Source organism: Phyllobates terribilis, unplaced genomic scaffold (assembly GCF_046119375.1).
Source record: "Phyllobates terribilis strain yellow unplaced genomic scaffold, ASM4611937v1 Scaffold_13__5_contigs__length_258822181, whole genome shotgun sequence".
NCBI classification, from domain to species: Eukaryota; Metazoa; Chordata; class Amphibia; order Anura; family Dendrobatidae; genus Phyllobates; species Phyllobates terribilis.
Genome location: NW_027362773.1, coordinates 230,302,679 through 230,322,833, shown reverse-complemented (window position 1 = coordinate 230,322,833; position 20,155 = coordinate 230,302,679). Strand labels below are relative to the sequence as shown.

The following is a 20,155-nucleotide window of genomic DNA, read 5'->3' as shown; positions in this document are numbered from 1 at the left end:
AGATGGATAGCAGGATCTAATATCAGCCTGGGCCGTATCTATTTGTCCATCTAATTCCAAGATGGATCTAGAGTTTAAGTCTATTAGGAGCTGCAAGAGGGACATGGAACATTTAGTACATGTCTCCTCCCATTTATTAATAAAAAGTTCATCGTCCACCGGAAATGTGGGAGTAACCCGGATCCGCAGTCCTCTTGGGATCATCTGTCGACCAATATATTTTCCCAAGAATGCCCTATTCCACCACAGTTTGGTTCTTTTGATTAGCAGATTTTGAATCATAGTAGATTTATCTTCCCATCCCCGATCATCTACCTCTTGCACATCCGTCACATCACCCCCAAATGCTTGCTCAAATTGGGATAGCCAGGACTTTTCCTTAGCCCTGTAATCCATAATACCAGAACAGAGAGCACCTGTGCAAAACACAGCAATCGTTAGATAATACATACAGTTCATGGAAGCAGCAGTAGTTTATATCCCATACGGGAGTCATCAATATTATGCTCAATAAGTATTTTCATATCCAGGACTACTAGGATGTGGACATATAATAGGCTAAATCGTAAGCAAAACATATGTTAGAAACAAGGAGAGAAATAAACGATCAAAAAACCATAAATATATAAATATATCAAAAGTTTATTTAACACATAATAGCATAAAGGGGTAGAATACAGATACCATGGACAGAAACCAAAATCCACGTGTTGAGTATATCATTATATCCACAGTGCGCATGCGTGCAAGGTCAGTTCACAGGGAACATACAAGGATATAGCAATGCATATACATTCTATGCATTGGGACAGTATGGAGCCAAATATCTATCAGAACAAATGAAATACATTGAACCACACATCCACAGCATGACCATGAAGAGATATACATAATATGGTATGATAACATGAAGTCACTGTAGTGGCGTCGGGGCTCCTGCTCCACGTGTGTAGCTTGTCCTCTGCCCCTGTGCCCTGACTGCTTGCTTATAGATCTCCCTTCTTTATTTTCCATTGGTATGTATAGCGGGACCTCTATGGCTTTATATGTGATTGCTACATGAATACTATTGTTATGTCTAAGGGCACATTATGACTTTCTGATACATATCTATTGATTGTACCTTTGAATATGGGGCTACGGTAGTGACTATTTATTTTGCAATTTTGCAACTATACAATGATATACTCAACACGTGGATTTTGGTTTCTGTCCATGGTATCTGTATTCTACCCCTTTATGCTATTATGTGTTAAATAAACTTTTGATATATTTATATATTTATGGCTTTTTGATCGTTTATTTCTCTCCTTGTTTCTAACATATGTTTTGCTTACGATTTAGCCTATTATATGTCCACATCCTAGTAGTCCTGGATATGAAAATACTTATTGAGCATAATATTGATGACTCCCGTATGGGATATAAACTACTGCTGCTTCCATGAACTGTATGTATTATCTAACGATTGCTGTGTTTTGCACAGGTGCTCTCTGTTCTGGTATTATGGATTACAGGGCTAAGGAAAAGTCCTGGCTATCCCAATTTGAGCAAGCATTTGGGGGTGATGTGACGGATGTGCAAGAGGTAGATGATCGGGGATGGGAAGATAAATCTACTATGATTCAAAATCTGCTAATCAAAAGAACCAAACTGTGGTGGAATAGGGCATTCTTGGGAAAATATATTGGTCGACAGATGATCCCAAGAGGACTGCGGATCCGGGTTACTCCCACATTTCCGGTGGACGATGAACTTTTTATTAATAAATGGGAGGAGACATGTACTAAATGTTCCATGTCCCTCTTGCAGCTCCTAATAGACTTAAACTCTAGATCCATCTTGGAATTAGATGGACAAATAGATACGGCCCAGGCTGATATTAGATCCTGCTATCCATCTGAGAAGATTGCCTACTTTGACTCTCAGATTGATAAAATCCTAGATTCTACAGTTAAAAAGATACATGATTTACAGATATCTAAATTTAATAGAGATCTGAAGGACTACCACCAGAAGAAGATATATTTCTGGCGTAAGACTGGAGTGCAAATACCTAACCCCCTGCGGAAACTTTCGAACTCTTCCGCTACATCAACAAGTGGGTGTTCCGAGATTTCCTCTTCATCTATGCTGACAAGGTCCGGGACCTCCAATAAAAGGCTGCGGGATGTCAGCTTCCATCCATACAAACGTCATGATTCTAAATCTCCTGATTATAAGAGGAATAATACTAAGGTAATTAACCTCAGTAATTATATATTGACTCAGTCAGATCACTCCTTACTAAGTAGGGGGCTATCTTTTGCACCGGTTGCACAATTTGATATATTTTCCACAATAAAAGACTTGCATATTTTTGCTCGATCTTTGATCTTTAAGAAACACTTCTTTGATGGTGGTCTCAATGATCTTTTCCCAACAGAGGAGGAACAGGCAGCGCTAAGGACACTCGAGGAATTATCTTCTGAACATAATACTCCTATAGGAGGTAAGATCCCTGAGTCTATACGTCCCCGCTCCAAGAAGTTCCCCCCCATGGCGACCTGTGCCAACGTGGACCTCTTTGTTCGGATTGTCTCGGGGGAACTCAGGGCTTTGTCCCGCCATGGGGCCCGCCGCGACAATCTGACAAGAGACGAACGTGTGAGACTCAGTGCATTACAGAAAATACCTGATATATTGATAAAACCGGCGGATAAGGGGGGCAATATTGTTATCTGGCCAAGGTCAATGTATGAGAAAGAGGCATACCGTCAGCTAAATAACAAAATATGTTATAAAAAACTTACATACAATCCCTTAACATCATATGTGACGGAACTTAAATCTATTGTTCACAAGGCAGTAGATGAGGGTACCATCACGAAGGAATTGGCTGCCGCTCTGATTGTATCTGAGCCAACAATCTCTACATTGTGCCTACTACCGAAAATTCATAAAGATGCTGTTGCCCCCCCGGGTCGCCCCATTATTTCAGGAGAGGGGAACTTCTTGGAGAATGTCGGTAGGTGGATTGACTCACATCTGCAGCCGCTGGTGGAGAGTCTGCCATCCTTTTTGAAAGATACAGGTGAATTATTGAGGAGAGTGGATTGTTTACATATTGAGAATGACACTGTACTGGTGGCTGCGGATGTTGAGTCATTGTACACTAACATTAGACATGTGGACGGACTTGCAGCCGTAAGATTCTTTTTGGGTACATCATCTTTACCAGGCCCACTTAGGGATCTTATCCTCGAACTCCTTCAATTTGCCCTTCATCATAATTTCTTTGTTTTTAAGGGGTCCTTCTTTCTGCAGCTCCAGGGGACAGCTATGGGTGCGGCCTTTGCTCCGGCCTACGCCTGCCTGTTCCTGGGGCTGTGGGAAAGGGACCTCAGCCTGTCAGATCATAGTGAATCGATGGGCGGCGTCCTCTTATGGACGCGGTACATCGATGATGTCCTTTTGATCTGGCAGGGAAATATAGCTTCATTGGAGGTATTCATGAAGCATTTAAATGATAACAATCGTAATATTCATTTAACATATCAATTCGATTACCATCAGATTGAATTCCTAGATGTGTCCTTAAAGAGAGATGATAATAACTGCATACAAACTTCTGTATATCGTAAACCCACATCTACTAATATGCTACTGCATGCCTCTTCCTCACACCCTGGACATGTTATTCAGTCGGTACCTGTGGGTCAGTTTCTCCGCATTCGGAGGATCTGCTCCACAGATGCTGACTTCGAGAGACAGGCGTTGGAGTTGAGTGATAGGTTTTTCGCTCGAGGATACAGCCGACGCATGATCAAAAGGGCGTATAATAGGGCTAAGCACACTTCCCGAAATAGTTTACTATATGACAATAAAAACAGGAGATGTAACTCTGGGCAAGTTAGATTTGTCACGAGCTTTAACTCCCAGTATCCCTCTGAGACGAGGGAATTATCTAAATCATGGCATATCTTGAAGGCCGATCCGATTATTTCAAGGTTTATCTCGGATAAACCATCAATCACCACTAGACGGTCTAGGAATCTTCGTGATTATCTAGTACGGTCACATTATGAGGGCTCTGGGGGTGGCACATTTCTGGACGGACAGCCTGGGAGATCTGGGTGTACTCCGTGTGGTCGGTGTGTGGCATGCCCAAACGTTGAACGTTGCGATACGTTCCTGGGATCTGATGGGTCCAAAATCTACAAGATCCAAAAATTTATCACATGTACCACCAAATATGTGATATATTCGGCTGCATGCCCATGTGGATTACTATATGTAGGGATGACTACCCGACAATTCAAGGTTCGGATTCGCGAACATGTGTTGGGGATTATTGCTGCTGCCGACCACACGGATACATCCACCCTTAAGACTATACCGCGCCATTTTAAAATCTATCACAATTGCGACGCCTCGGTTTTTAGGATTAGGGGGATTGATTCAATTATACCCAATATACGAGGGGGAAAAATCGGACAGAAATTGGCCCAACTTGAGTCCCGCTGGATCTGGACCTTGAATACCCTCCACCCAGTAGGACTAAATGAAAGCATTAGTTATGCACCTTTTCTCTGATCGTCTGCCTTTTGCACCTGCTTATCACATTACTTTGCTATATGTGACTACGATTATACCGTCTAAACAGGTTCTATGGATAATTTTTGTTTATTATTATTCTTTTATATGTTTTTAACTTACGGTTTTTTTTTTGTGTTGTTTAGGATCTTGTTTTATTTTTGAATGCTCTTTCACACTATACGTTGGGACAGTTTCAGTGGACCGAATTAACTACACATAACAGAGAGTGAAAATCTACGGCCATGAGATGCTAACCGTTCACTTGGGTTAATATTGTTTGCCTTGGTGTTTTAATAAAATCTATTTGACATGTATTGAATTCCATGACATGAAAATATGGATCCTGCATGATCATTATATAGATGTATATATGTGGTATGTAATACCCTGTAATTTATGGGTGGATGATATGTGGTCATTACTAAAATATATATATATATATAAATGGATGTAGATTTATTAAGTTGATGGCCTCCCTCTATGTTGTAATCGGTAATATTATACTGCGATCCAACACCTTGGGGCCACTACAGTGACTTCATGTTATCATACCATATTATGTATATCTCTTCATGGTCATGCTGTGGATGTGTGGTTCAATGTATTTCATTTGTTCTGATAGATATTTGGCTCCATACTGTCCCAATGCATAGAATGTATATGCATTGCTATATCCTTGTATGTGCCCTGTGAACTCTAGACGCTGACCGGCTCTCCGCGTCTCTGGTGCCTTCCGGCGTCGGGTCACGTGTGGCCTGCCGCCGGTTGTCATGTGACGCGGACGCCGCTTGGCGTCGCGATCTCCATGGTGACGCATGCGTCACTTCCGGTCACTTCCGGTTTTCGGCATCGCGTAATGCCGATATAACGTGGATCCTCCACACATGTCTCCAAGCCCCCTGACGAAGGGACATCCGAAACGCGCGTCGGGGTTCCTGCTCCACGTGTGTAGCTTGTCCTCTGCCCCTGTGCCCTGACTGCTTGCTTATAGCTCTCCCTTCTTTATTTTCCATTGGTATGTATAGCGGGACCTCTATGGCTTTATATGTGATTGCTACATGAATACTATTGTTATGTCTAAGGGCACATTATGACTTTCTGATAGATATCTATTGATTGTACCTTTGACTATGGGGCTACGGTAGTGACTATTTATTTTGCAATTTTGCAACTATACAATGATATACTCAACACGTGGATTTTGGTTTCTGTCCATGGTATCTGTATTCTACCCCTTTATGCTATTATGTGTTAAATAAACTTTTGATATATTTATATATTTATGGCTTTTTGATCGTTTATTTCTCTCCTTGTTTCTACCAATACATTACTAAGTAGAGTTTAGACCTCATGAGGCTGGGATACTTAGTTTGAAAAAGAACACAAGAATTTGCATTTTTTTAAGTCACTTTCCTTTTTCCTTCTCTTGTGGTATTCTGTTTTGGCGCCAAAGTCTTAAAAAAAGGTGCATGTGATTCAAGAATTTGGTGCAAAGTCAAAAATGTTCTCTTTTCCTAATCTTGAACTGTCTTTGAAAATTTTTTGGCACCAAAAGTCAACAGTTTTGCAAAAGGGCACAAAAATTGCAGTAAAATACTAATGCACTGAAAAATACACCAAGGGAGTTCTGGAGTTGCGCCAAATCTTGTAACCTTTTAAAAAGTCGCAATTGATGATGAATCAGGCGAAAACATGAGAAAAATCGGTAAAAACTCCGTCCACAAATCGGGAAAAAAAAAAAAAGAAAAGAAAAACACGCGAGCACATCTAAAATAGACTTCACAATAATGAACTGAAAACAAAAAAAGGGGCAAAAAAACACAAAAATAGAAAGAAAAAGGTGTAAAGCCAGTGATGAAGATGAACTTCTAAAATCTTTATTTTCATATTAGGCAGGAAAACTTTAATAACAGATTACACAGCCATTTTAACATGACGTTTCAAAGTAAGTACACCAAGGTCATCAGGTCTCAGAGATCCATTTAATAATGAATGCAAATTGTTTGATGAAATCTGGAGGCAGATTTACTTTAAAACATGAGTCGCAAATACATAAGAGGTCCCAGAGAAATCAAATAACATAATGCAGACTCATTGGTTGTATTTTCTTTTTCCAACATCACTACTGGGAGAATGTTATATTGCCTTGCCAGCTGGCCGCTTCCGAAAAAAATAAGATATCAGTATGACAAGAGAACACCGGATTTTAATCCCCAAGTATAGAACAGAGAGCGAACGTCATCCAATCTGTATCATCTCAGCAGCGTTCAAAAGATCTGACTCTCGTCAGTCTAATGCCCCCCATGTTCATTCGAGTAGACTGGTTGGGCTGAGAGTCTAATGTACATGTGGGGTCCAGACATGATAGTCAGGGGAGTTAAAGATCTGGTATGTCCGATTTTGTACCGCCAATCCTTTTGTTCTCTAAAAGATAAAATCGCTAGGGATAAGACAGCGGCTCTTCTATAGGGAACAAACAAGCACTTGGCCTAGTGAGTGCTTCAGTGGATGAGACAAACAGCTGAGATAGCAGCCAGCTGAATTATCGGACGAGCCATAGTCCCCCCCGACGGTCATCTAAGGTGTCCAGGGTGAACGATCGGCCGAGCCGTAGTCCCCCCGACAGTCATCTAAGGTGTCCGGGGTGAATGATCGCCTAGCCGTAGTCCCCCAGACAGTCATCTAAGGTGTCCGGGGTAAATGATCGGCCGAGCCGTAGCCCCCCCCGACAGTCATCTAAGGTGTCCGGGGTAAATGATCGGCCGAGCCGTAGTCCCCCCCGACAGTCATCTAAGGCAGGGTTCCCCAACTCCAGTCCTCAAGGCCCACCAACAGGTCATGTTTTCAGGATTTCCTTAGTATTGCACAGGTGATAATTCCATCATCAGCACAGGCAATAGTTACATCACCTGTGCAATACTAAGGAAATCCTGAAAACATGACCTGTTGGTGGGCCTTGAGGACTGGAGTTGGGGAACCCTGATCTAAGGTGTCCGGGGTGAATGATCGGCCGAGCCGTAGTCCCCCCCCGACAGTCATCTAAGGCAGTGATTTTCAACCAGTGTTCCGCGGCGGTGTGCGCGGGGAAAGTTCCCCAAACTATGGTGCCCCCTGTGTTTTGTTTCCCGGCAATGTGCTCGATGCGCAGTCACGCCTTCTTACAATGTAGGAGACGTGTACAATAACACATGAACAAGCTTTGAACCTCGCGCGACTTAATGACGTCACCGAGGCCGGCGTGTCATCCTGAGAGCGGAGAGACTCTCGTATTTGCCCGCCGCCAAGGTAATGCCCGCCAATAATGCTGACTATATGAGCTTTTGCCTGAGTATATGAACTGTTGGCAGAATACTCAGCATATGAGTTGGTACTTTTAGTACTCCAGCAGTATACTGCATATAACAATGAGAAATGTAAAATGAGAAATACTATAGTCATGAGGCTGGAGTACTACAAGTACCAGCTCATATGCTGAGTATATGAGCTGGCACTTGTACTCTGGCCTCATGGCCATAGTACTTCTCATTGTACCCCTTTATATTGCAGTATATGAGCCACATAATAATCAGCACCATATACTGTGGCGCTGTACAGTGCACATCACCACAGTATATGATGCTGATAATCATGTGCTCATATACGTGGGACTGTATTTATGAGGTTACATGGGATTGAATATATGAGGGGTTTATCCTTTTTTATTTCACTTTTTTAAAATAAATAATTTATTGAAAGGACCTCTGCCAGGCATATTTCACTCTTGAGGGCTAAAAAAGTAGCTCTTGTGGTGGTAAGAAGCTGATTTAAAACCCCCAAGAGTGAACTCCGTGAGAGTTGTATGTATGGAATAATAAATGATATTAGTACCGTTCTTCAGCAGTCATGTCCTGCTTGAATTGACTCTAGTGGCGTAGCACTTGGCAGCCGGCTCTATTCTACTTATAGAGAAAGCTGAGTGCTACGTCACTAGTGTCAATTCAAGCAGGAAATGCAGACCGTAGTAATATAAGTTATTATCACACACATACAGCTCTCGCGAAGTTCACTCTTGGGGGGTTTAAATCAGCTTCTTGTCACCACGAGAGCTGCTTTTTAAGCCCTCAGGAATGAAATATGCCTAGCAGAGGTCCTTTAAGTGTGGCAGATAATGTAATACTCTTCTATTTTAGTGTGTGGCTGCGCACACTATCTCAGCAGTGATGGAGAATGGAAAAGGCAAATGCCGAACAGGACCGTGGACACAATTCTAACCCAAATGAAGGCCCTAGTATGAGAGTTCGACAAAAGAAAAAAGACAAGACGGTGAGCTCAAGGCAATAGAGTGAAAGCTATCTTTCATTTGGATTTACTTCCACTGGGGATGCGACAGCACCAACACCACTGTGCTTGGTGTGTGGTGAGAAGCTTTCCAATAGCGCTATGGTGCCAAGCAAACTTAAACGCCATCTCCAAACGAAACACCCTTCCGTTCAAAATAAACCGATGGAGTATTTTGTACGCTTACGTACAAACAATGAGAAAGGGGCAACTTTTTTGAGAAAAAGCACAAAGGTAAATGAGAGAGCCCTCAAAGCTAGCTACCTTGTTGCTGAACTCATAGCTAAATCAAAAAAGTCCCACACTGTGGCAGAAACATTAATACTACCAGCTTGTAAAGCTATTGTAAATGAGATGCTTGGCCCTGAAGCAGCTAAAGAGATAACTAAAGTGCCTCTCTCTGATAACACAATTACCAGACGGATTGATGACTTGTCTGCGGACATTGAAACAGTTGTTTTGGAAAAGGTGCGCATCAGTAAGAAATTTGCCTTGCAACTTGATGAGTCGACGGATATCAGTGGACATTGTCAGTTGTTGGCCAATGTGCGTTTTGTGGATGGTGAAGCCATTAGAGAAAACTTCCTATTTTGCAAGGCACTGACAGAAAAATCAACAGGAGAGGCAATATTCCAAGTCACATCGGAATATCTTGATAAAAGTGGACTTAAATGGGAAAACTGCACAGGTGTCTGCACTGATGGAGCCGCAGCCATGGTCGGGTGCATCAAAGGCTTTGTAAGTAGGGTTAAAGAAAGAAACCCAGATGTTCTTGCTACCCACAGTTTCTTGCACCGTGAGGCCCTCGTTGCAAAGACCTTACCAGCAGATCTAGCTCCTGTGTTGGATGATGTTGTGCGCATAGTGAACTTTGTGAAGACGCGACCTTTGAGATGTCGCTTATTTGCGTCTTTGTGTACAGAAATAGGAGCGGAACATAAAATCTTATTGCTCCACACGGAGGTCAGGTGGCTGTCACGCGGCAAAGTGCTGGCCCGTGTGTATGAGTTGCGAGAGGAACTTAAAATATTTCTTACAAACGAGAGGTCCGATTATTCAAAGCTGCTTGCAAGTGATGAGTGGTGTGCAAAGCTGGCATACCTGGCTGATATATTTCAATATCTGAATGAACTAAACACACGGATGCAAGGTCGAAATGAAAACCTGCTTACAAGCACTGATAAAATGAACGGATTCCGTTTAAAGGTGCAGCTCTGGCAACAACATGTGCAGGGTGGCAACCTTCAGATGTTCCCACTCACCGAGAAACTGCATGATGACAATACTGCTGCAATGTGCGAAGCGATTGGCAGACATTTGAAAACTCTTGAGGAGAAGTTATCGTTCTATTTCTCTTCAGCCTTCACAGAATGCCTTGACTGGGTTAGGGACCCATACAGATCATTATCCGTTGCTGGAAAGGACATGATTTTAAAGGAGCAAGAGGAACTCGTTGAACTGAAGCAAGATTGCGGTTTAAAGCTAAAGTTTGCTGATCTTCCTTTGGACAGTTTTTGGTTATCTGTTGCCAAGGAGTTTCCCATTCTGGCCAACAAAGCTATTTTGACATTGCTCCCATTTTCAACCACATATCTATGTGAGCTGGGCTTCTCAAGCTTGACTGCGATAAAAACTAAAAACAGGGAGAAACTGAGAACTGTTGAGGAAGAGCTTCGTGTGTGTCTTTCCACCATTCCTGCCAGGATATCCCTTTTGTGTTTATCGAAACAGGCCCAGGTTTCACACTGAGTGAGTAAAATAAATTTAGAATCTATATTATTAACTATATGTATAATATGACTGTTTTAGTGTCATTTTGTGCTATTTTGGTTGGTGGTGTGCCCCAGGATTTTCTAAGTATAAAAAGTGTGCCGCGGCTCAAAAAAGGTTGAAAATCACTGATCTAAGGTGTCCGGGGTGAATGATCGGCTGAGCCTTAGTGCACTCGACAGTCATCTAAGGTTACGTGCATCACCGCGCCTGTGCACTAAGTATACAGAATCCTATTAAAAGTGTGACCAGGGAACTTCTAAAATTGGGTTACTGTATAATTAGGGCAGGTTACTCCTAAATATAACACATTTCTAGTAAATGTTAACAACATAACACCCACAAACCTCATGATGACACACCACGGCATTACCAGCAATCATTTATGAACTCATCATTTACAAAAGTTTACACCAATCCTAAATATCACATTTGTGCTAAGTGATCATTACAAGTCCTACTGTAATCAGCAGATATGGGTACAAAACGGATGACAATCCCAGAGGAAGAGACTTGTGCAGAAACTGCCTATCTGAGATGTTCCTTAGCTTCAGCTTTCATTACTTTTTTATCAGAAAAAAAATATTATTAACACTTCTGATAAAAGAGAAATTGTGAAGCAAGTTGTACATTTCTGCTACTTCAGCTAAGCCCCACCAATTTCACAAAAATAAACTAGAAAAATATTTAGATTTCAGAGTCCTCAGTGGTTGATACCTTTTAATGGCTAACTGAAAAGATGGTAACAAATTGCAAGCTTTCGAGACTACTCAGGTCTCTTCATCAGGCATAGTATAAGACAAAATCTGAAGAATCACATATTTATACACAATAGGAAACACAAAAAAAATGCAATAGGTAGGACAGGTGATGGAAAGCAGAGTTATTATGGAAGAGATAAACATTAGATGTGATAAAGCTGAAAGTACCTGGGATCTTATAGTCCTACATACCTTAAACGGGACAGTTTCCATCCAAAACACATAAAAACTCTATTGTCTACAGCCAAGCCATCAGATACAATCGGATATGTTCCAACCCTATGGCTAGAGACAAACACCTTAGTGGCCTCAGAAAGACTTTTTTGAAGCAGGGCTACCATCCAAGAACAATAGAGAACCAGATTACAAGAACAACCAGAATATCAAGGAATCATCTCCTACATTACAAAACCAAACAAGAAAGCAACCGGGTGCCTCTAGTAGTCACCTACAATCCAAATCTGGAGGCGCTAAGGAGAGCTGCACAGAAACTACAACACTTACTACAAAAAGATGCCCGATTACAATCCATATTTCCAGACCCCCCACTTCTGTGTTTCAGGCAGCCCCCAAATCTAAGAAGCATCATTGTCAGAAGCTCCCTGTCATCTCCTCCAGCTATAGGTACCTTTCCTTGCAACCAGAAAAAATGTAAAACTTGTCAGTTTATAATGACCACAGACAAGATAAAGATCCCCAATTCACATCAGGACTACAATATCCCAGGTACTTTCAGCTGTATCACAACTAATGTGGTGTACTTAATTATATGCACCAAATGTCCAGCTGGGGTCTTTATGTAGGGGAGACAGGGCAAAAACTTAGAACAAGGATGAATCATCATCGCCACACAATAAAAGAAAAAAAAGAATAGATGTACCTGTGGCCAAGCATTTTTGTTCCCCTGATCACAGCATAAAATACATGAAATTACTGGTATTAAAAGGTAACTACAAATCTCAAAGAGAAAGAAGAATCTCAGAATATAAACTGATGATGACCTTAAACACTTTCAGAGCAGGAATGAATGTGTCGCATGGATTTATGTCATTCTACATCAACTAAGGAATGTGCCCCTCAGACTTGTGAGGCCATCACAACACTGGACCTAGTCACAGGCCAATAAAACCTTCACACTCCTTATCTATTAACTGCTAAAATATTTATAGCCAGAACTGTGTATCTCTTCCATAATAACTCTGCTTTCCATCACCTGTCTTACCTATTGCATTTTTTGTGTTGTCTTATTGTGTATAAATATGTGACTCTTCAGATTTTGCGTTATACTAGCCTGATGAAGAGACCTGAGTAGTCTCGAGAGCTTGCAATTTGTTACCATCTTTTCAGTTAGCCATTAAAAGGTATCAGCCACTGAGAACTCTCAAATCTAAATATGTTTCTATCGACTGGCTAACACGGTACAAGAATACAGATTTTCCCTATACTAAAAAAACATGGACCTGGGGGGTAAAAAATGCCAGAAGTCGCTACATTTTTGACATCACAACCTGTTGCACTAAAGTTTCCTGGTGTAAAGTGTTGGATGAACGTCTTGCTTTTTTCTCCGCACAGATATAAAAAATTCTGATGATCATCTACACTGCTCTCTTGTAATCAGAAAAATTCTGAATTTACCATAAGGAGTCACTAGAAAAATAAATACAAAATTCTCATCCTGTGTCAGTGATACAAGTTAGTCACCATGGATTCACAGCTTTGCATAGAAGAATTATGGAACTTACCAGAATCACCTTGATTTTTCGCCTCCAAGAGGCTTCTGACTGGTAGGAAAGTTAGTGGTATTTCTTCCAGAACGGAGTGTTCTGGCTGACACGCATCTGGGCCTTTCTGGATATAATGATACATGAATATCAGGAGCAGTGTACAGTATACGTTATATATAATGGGATAAAAATCAGACTAAAACTGATGGTTGACATAAAAGGGGAGCAGGAAAGTCCAGACTGGACAGCCATCCATGCTCCTCAGTACAGGGTTAATCCTCCGCAGATGACACTGCCTGCTCTGGGCCAAACTGCACACAGTGAGGCGTAGTCCTGGCGTCTCATGCTCGGCTCCAGGAACAGAAATTATCTTCTATTTACAATGTGGAGTCGACTGCTGAAGACCTACAGATACAAAAGAACAGAAGTGATCAGAAAAGCAAGCAAAACGCTATATTAATAAACATAACCTAGAATAAAAGCACAATGACTAAATACCCTGCAGTAAGTAAACCGTAACAGTGCATGTAAATAACATAGGGAACATAGTCCGACACTATTTTGAACAAAAGAGTGTAAAAGCCATCCCACCACGACAAGGTGACCCAATCCAACAGAAGGAAATGGAGGGCACCACCAAATACCTGGGATCCGCCTGTGGCATGTCAACTAGAACATGTGAGAGAAAGAAACATGACATATACACAAGGATCACCATAAAATAGAACAATGCTTTATTGGTGCAAATGAGCCACAAAAAGTTTAAAAACAATGTAAAGTCAAACAAAATGACAGAACGTCACCCAGAATAGGGCTGAGAACCACCTAACAAATGACACACTCCATAATAAACAGGTTCTGCGTATAACATGTCACAAAAAGGTAAATAGGACCTACTCGAAGGGTAAAAGCATATATGATCAGCACCTATATATATAATGGCCATTAACTGGATTAAATATGTGCAAAATACCTGTAGACATAAAATGTGCAAAACATGCAAATATATGTACTAATTACCCATAAAGAGTTTTCATCATAGATGCAATAATATAAGTTCTTTATAGGTGATTACTACATATATTTGCATTTTTTGTTGGTGTAAGTTACAATTTTGTATAAGTGCACATTCAGACTGTGGCCAATAACAAACGTAACATAGAATAAAAAAAAAAATAGGTCCTGCTCTGCTCGCATCTATTGAGTCCTGCTGGCACAAAGAGGTTTAACATTAGAGGTAGGACAGTCCTGATTCGGTTCACCTTGTTATGGGTGGGATGGCTGTTAGGCTAAGTGCCCACGTTGCTGAAATGCTGCATATTTTTTCCGCTTCTCCCTGGCAGGAAAAACGCATGCGGATTTTACATGCTTTTTTCCCGCCAGGTAGAAGCGTTTGTGAAGCGTTCTTCACATGCATTTCCGCATGCGGGTTACCAAGCGCTTTTCCAAGTGATTTTAGCATCACTTGGAAAGTGCTTGACAACTTGGTCACACTATATAAATCCATGCAACCTGCATGGCTTTATATAGTTTGACCAAGAAATAGTTAAAAAAAAAAAGTATAAGAATGGTGATAAATAAAAAATAAAGATTATACTTACCTTCCAATGGCCCGCGGTCTCCTTCTCCGATGTGTCCGGTCTCCTTGGTGTCTCACGGTGGTGTGAAGGACCTGCGATGGCGTCATTGAGTCATGTGACAGGTCACGTGACCGCCGATGACGTCATCGCAGGTCCTCACACCACCGCGAGCCGCCCAACACACCGCACGCATCGCTGAGGAGACCGGGGGACATCAGAAGGTAAGTATAATCTTTATTTTTTTATTTTAAATTCTTTTTTTAACAGGTACTAAGGTACCTGGGTCTGGATGAGAGTCTCCTCTTCTCCAGACCTGGGTACCATCCGCACATTGAACCGTGTGATATCCGCATGTGCAGATGCAGTGATGCGGATGTCACGTAGTCCAATGCAAGTCAATGGCGGAGATTACGCTGCGTGTCCGCAAAATTAAAGAACATGCTGCGGATTTTTCCGCAATGATAATCCGCAGCGGAAATTTCCGCAGCATGTGCACAGATTATCATTGGGGACCATGGGGCACGTATTACCAAGCGTTTTTTAAGCGTTTTCGCTGCGGAAATTCCACGGCAAAAACGCTTGAAAAACGTATAGTGGGCACACAGCCTTATGCTTTTTTTAAATCAAAACAGTATCAACTAAGTACCCATGTTATTTACTATGACTCTCTACTTACTGCAGGGTATTTATTCATTTTGTTTTTATTCTAGGTCACATCTCCGTGCAGTGTCACTATTTACTCAGCTACTTCCGCGTGCCCTTCGCTTTACCAGACCTGTGGGTTCAGATTCCAGCACCCCACTGATCGGATGACGGGCCGGGCAGCAGTGAGCTGCAGGATCATGCAGTTTCTACAAAAATGAAAGAGCCTCGCCTCATCATCTAGAAAGGAGGCGATTGTTAGAACAAGGGGACCCAGTCAGTCAGCAAGAATCAAACCTCCATGTTTCTGACATCAAGACTCTGGAACATCCCTTTAAGCTTTAATCACACTTCCCATTTAATGAACAGTAGATGACATTTTAAGTTAACCTTTGAGCCCTAATCACATTTCCATGGGTGGGGTCTGGTCATGCTCATCCAGGAGCCAGAAGTGGCTGTGCAGGAAAAATAGAAGAGTCTGCAGTCACTCTATGCTCCTGCACACTGAGTATGCAATACGATCATGGCCACCATTCCCATCTTCCCTGTGCATAAGAGGGGTCACAACTGCATATACGCGATTTGCATACTTGTGGTCACATGCCGACTAGACTCGCCTTCACTTCTCAATGTTCTAGCAGACGGGAGTCTAGTTGGCATGTGATTGCAATTCTGAAAATCACAGACATGCAGCGACGTGATTGCCCACCCGCAAGGGGAATCATGACAGTGTGCGGCACACAGAGTGACTGCAAACTTTACTTCTTAGACTGGACAACCCAAACTAGTCCAAAAACAATTAGTATCCTTTGAGCTATACACAACAATCAAGACATTGGGAGCATTTATCACAACTACTGAAAAGTGAAGCAGTTGTCCACAGCAACTAATGCTTTGTCACATATCCCCCGTTCACAGCCTTACCATTTTACATTTCTATTTCACTACAATCAGCACATTTGTACAGTCTGGATTTGAAGGTTCTTAACATTTCCAGACATCCCCTTTAATCGAGTCCTATGCCTGACCCCCAATCATCATGCTTCAGTAATATTCAGGATGTGAACACAATCATGGGTCAGCTCTGCAACATTTAGCTTCAGAATAATCCTGAGCCTCACGAAACAAGTGTCCCATAAATCCTACAATACATACATCAGGCATGACAGATTGGGATGTAATTCCTGGGAATACCTCCGGATTTTGGCTTCTTCTTCACATGCAGATTACTAATCCCTAGCGTGCTGCACATTTGTGTGTACAGTCTCTTAGGGAACCAGTTTGGGTAGTGGCCTGTTCAGATTACAGTGGGTGGCCCTAGAGATTTCCTGGTGTATTTATTGTGAGTGGATGCACTCCCCGTGCCGAGCAGTCTTATCATACTTTTTGTCTAGATTGTCACAACATCTACAAGAATCTGGGCATCTCCATATAAAATCAGAAGTGTGATTGGGGCCCGAAGTGAGATAGGGGGGCTTAGTTAACTCTAGAATGACCAGGGACAGTTTTGCTTTTTTCCTCTTCTTCTAAGAGACATAACTTCATACATATCTGTATTTAGGCTTTTGTTATTGCAGGACAAGTTACTGTATAAAGTACGGAAAAATAGTGGGAAAGTATAAGTGTGGTACAAAAAAAACCTGTAGAACCTCCATTGGTCTGGATTTATTTTTACAACGTTCGTTGTATGGTAAAAATAGCTGGCAACATCATTCACCAAGCCAGTACGAGAGTGGCGATACCAAGCTTACATTACTTTTTGGGGTTATTTTAATAGTGAAAAATAATCTGAAATTTGTTTAAAAAAATAAAATAAATTGTGTTGCCATTTTCTGAGATCCATAACTTTTTTTTTAACTTTTCCATCAATGGACCTGTGTGAAGGCTTATTCTTTGCGCCCTGAGTTGACTTTTTATTGATGCCATTTTGGGGCACATATAAAATTTTGATCGCTTTTTAATGCATTTTTGGGGGAAGGCTACGCTGGTATATATATATATATATTTTTTTTTTTTATTATTATTTTTTTTTTTTTTTTACACGATGACACAAAAATATGTTTTGTTTTATTTCTATATTGTTGAAGGGGGGAACGGGAGGTTGATTTAAACATACAGATTTTTTTCCCTATTTTATTTAATTTTTGCTTTTTTTCTTAATCCCCCTGGGGGTCGTGAACCTGTGATCCTTTGATTGCTTATACTATATACTTCAATTTTGCAGTATATAACAAAATTGCAGTTCTCCTATGAAGGACATGTAAAATTTCTCCCAAACATTTGTTATACTATAAAGCGGACATCCCCTTTATACGATCAGTACGCGGAGGGTGCTGTCCATTGGAAATAAAGACTTATTACAATGTGGGAGCTTGATGCACAAATCATGAGCCAAAAAAGCACCTGTAGAATATAATGTGTCGGTGTGCCATCAGTTTAAAAAATACAAAGCACGAAAAATACGGACACGTGAATAAGGCCTAAGGGAAATCTATCACCAATTTTCACAAAACAACCTGTATACGATATTAAATAGATTTCTTAGACCTGATGAGTCTGATGTACCTACTGTGGATGTCCATGTCAGAATGGTTGAATACTTTTTGCTGAAAATGCTCATTTAAATACCTGGCATTTTGGCTTTTTTTAAATATATGTAAAGGATCTTCCTGACGTGGACTTGGTATAGGAAGACCTTTTTTATAATGGATGGGATATGTATTGTGATATCGGATGACAGATCCCCTATATTCACTACTAATATGTCTTTTTCTAAGGTGACTTATTCTAGAGTACCATGTTTTCCTGTGTCACCCTAGGGCGTGCGCTTGGCTGACCAATCACCACCTAGGTCCTGTCCTAACAGCTGGGACTGGATGACCTTCATCAGGCCAAGGATGTCCCGGTGACGTAATCAGGGACTGGGGGCGTCAATCTGGAAGACGTAGAATGGATCCCAGAGTGGTCTGTACAATAGTCCTGCAGTCAGTCTGCCCTAGATGACTTAGATAGTATATATTGGTATAAAGAATTAAGTTAATACATTAATGTGCTAAAATAAATATTTAAACCTATAATGTCTTAGAGGGATTTTTTTTTTGTTTTGTTTGGATATTTTGCAAACAAAAAAAAAACAATTAAAAGGGGTTGTTTAAGATTTACAAATATATTACTTAAAGAATACAGAGAGTGCTGTTAAAATAATAATAATAATAATAATAAAAAGAAATCTCTCAACCCCCCTCTTGTTCTGGTGCATCCACTCCAGTGATTCCTGACTGTCTTTTAATCGCCCTGCAGTGAAAACGAGCCATAGGCGATACGCATGTGATGGCTGTAGCCAATCACCATCCTCGCAGCCTAGTGATTAGCTGCAGCGGTCACATGTTTGGGTTCATAGGTGAATAAAGAGCAAAAAAAAAGCGTCTATATCGTTTAAAGGGACTTTTCCATTTATAATAACTTTATGCTCCTTCCTTTGCATTTGGGAAAAAAATAATAAAATCAGTTACTTCACCATCAACGCTGCAGCCTGTCTACAAAGACTGTTGGCAGCGACAGAGAGGATCTGAAGATGGTGATTAGATCTGATTTTATTTTTCTTCCATAGAAATAACAGTAAGTCGATGCACAAACCTTCTGTAGGTGTGAATGTGGCGGATTCTGGAGCAAGTCGCATTATGCAGCGATCCGCAGTGTGAACACGTCCTAAACCCCCGACATATCTATAACAGGCAGTGTAGGCTGGTTGTCAGGCAGATGGGGCCATTTTTGGTAAAAATGGTGCATGCACCAATCAATATGACAAGCTGGAATGGCTTCTACACTTCCTGCACCAAATTAAAGTGGAGCAAAACCCCTCGCATCTGGTATAGGCGCATTCACACCATCAATATTAGCAATTAATAACCCGGTGCACACTGGAGATGGGGAGAAGAAATATGGAGCTGTTGCCCATAGCAACCAGAAAGCGCTTGTGTCAAATAGAAGCTGCAATCTGCTTGGTTGCTATGGCAGCTGCGCCCGGTTTGCATGGGACATATCGCTACAGCAATGTAAAGTCACTGCTGCGTGGACTCACCTGGTACCGGAGACGGCAGTGCTCGGTACAGATCCGCACACACCGGCCGCCTGAGCTGCTGTGTACACAAGGAGGTCACTGGAGCAGATGCGCTGTGTACAACGGGAGCAGATACTGCAACAGGACGGCGGCGGAGGAGGACCAAACTAGTGCGAACGCGAAGCCAAGCGTCCGCTCATCATAAGACCATCCTGCGCTCTGTGCTGCTGAGAGCAGTGACTCAGTAGAGTCTGGGTGTAGCCGCCACTCTGAGGACTCTTCCTCCATTGACTAACTATAGGAATAATAATGGTGACTGAGTCACTGAGCAGTTATTCCTGTCATAAATGTGGCTCAGTTATTATCACTGGTACCCCATCATTATTACACCTAGTCACCACAGCCTTCATCTCAGCAGTTATATATGGCGGTGGGTCAGAGCGCGATATTTAGTGTATACACTGGGAAAAGCTTCCATTTTCCAGTTTTTGGCGTTTCCTTTTTTTCCTCCCCTTCTGACAATAACCATAGCTTTTTTATGTTTCCGTTCTTGTATCAGGCTTGATATAGTGTGGAAAGACGGCATTCATTTTACCAAGCTATGTACTGAAAAAGGGAAAAAATTCCAATTGCAGTGAAATAGTTAAAACAAAACGCAATTCCGCAATTGTTTTTTGTGTTTATGGCGTTCACCGTGTGGTAAAAGTATGATTGTCCAGCTCA

At 41.5% G+C, this 20,155-nt stretch overlaps 1 protein-coding gene across 4 annotated transcripts in view; it reads right to left on the bottom strand.

The window, feature by feature from the left end:
* ZDHHC1 (zDHHC palmitoyltransferase 1) overlaps positions 1-19,617 on the bottom strand; it is a 43,168-nt gene extending 23,551 nt beyond the window's left edge. Inside the window, exons 1-2 of one of the 4 annotated variants that reach the window (XM_073659604.1) lie at positions 19,454-19,617; positions 13,169-13,555 (exon numbers count right to left, since the gene is read on the bottom strand). The gene's annotated coding sequence lies outside the window, so the exon portion shown is untranslated. Of the gene's footprint in view, positions 1-13,168; positions 13,556-16,527; positions 16,664-19,453 lie in introns of those variants that run through there. The other 3 variants (XM_073659601.1, XM_073659603.1, XM_073659602.1) reach the window with 3 other exon arrangements.
* Positions 19,618-20,155: the final 538 nt, after the last annotated feature.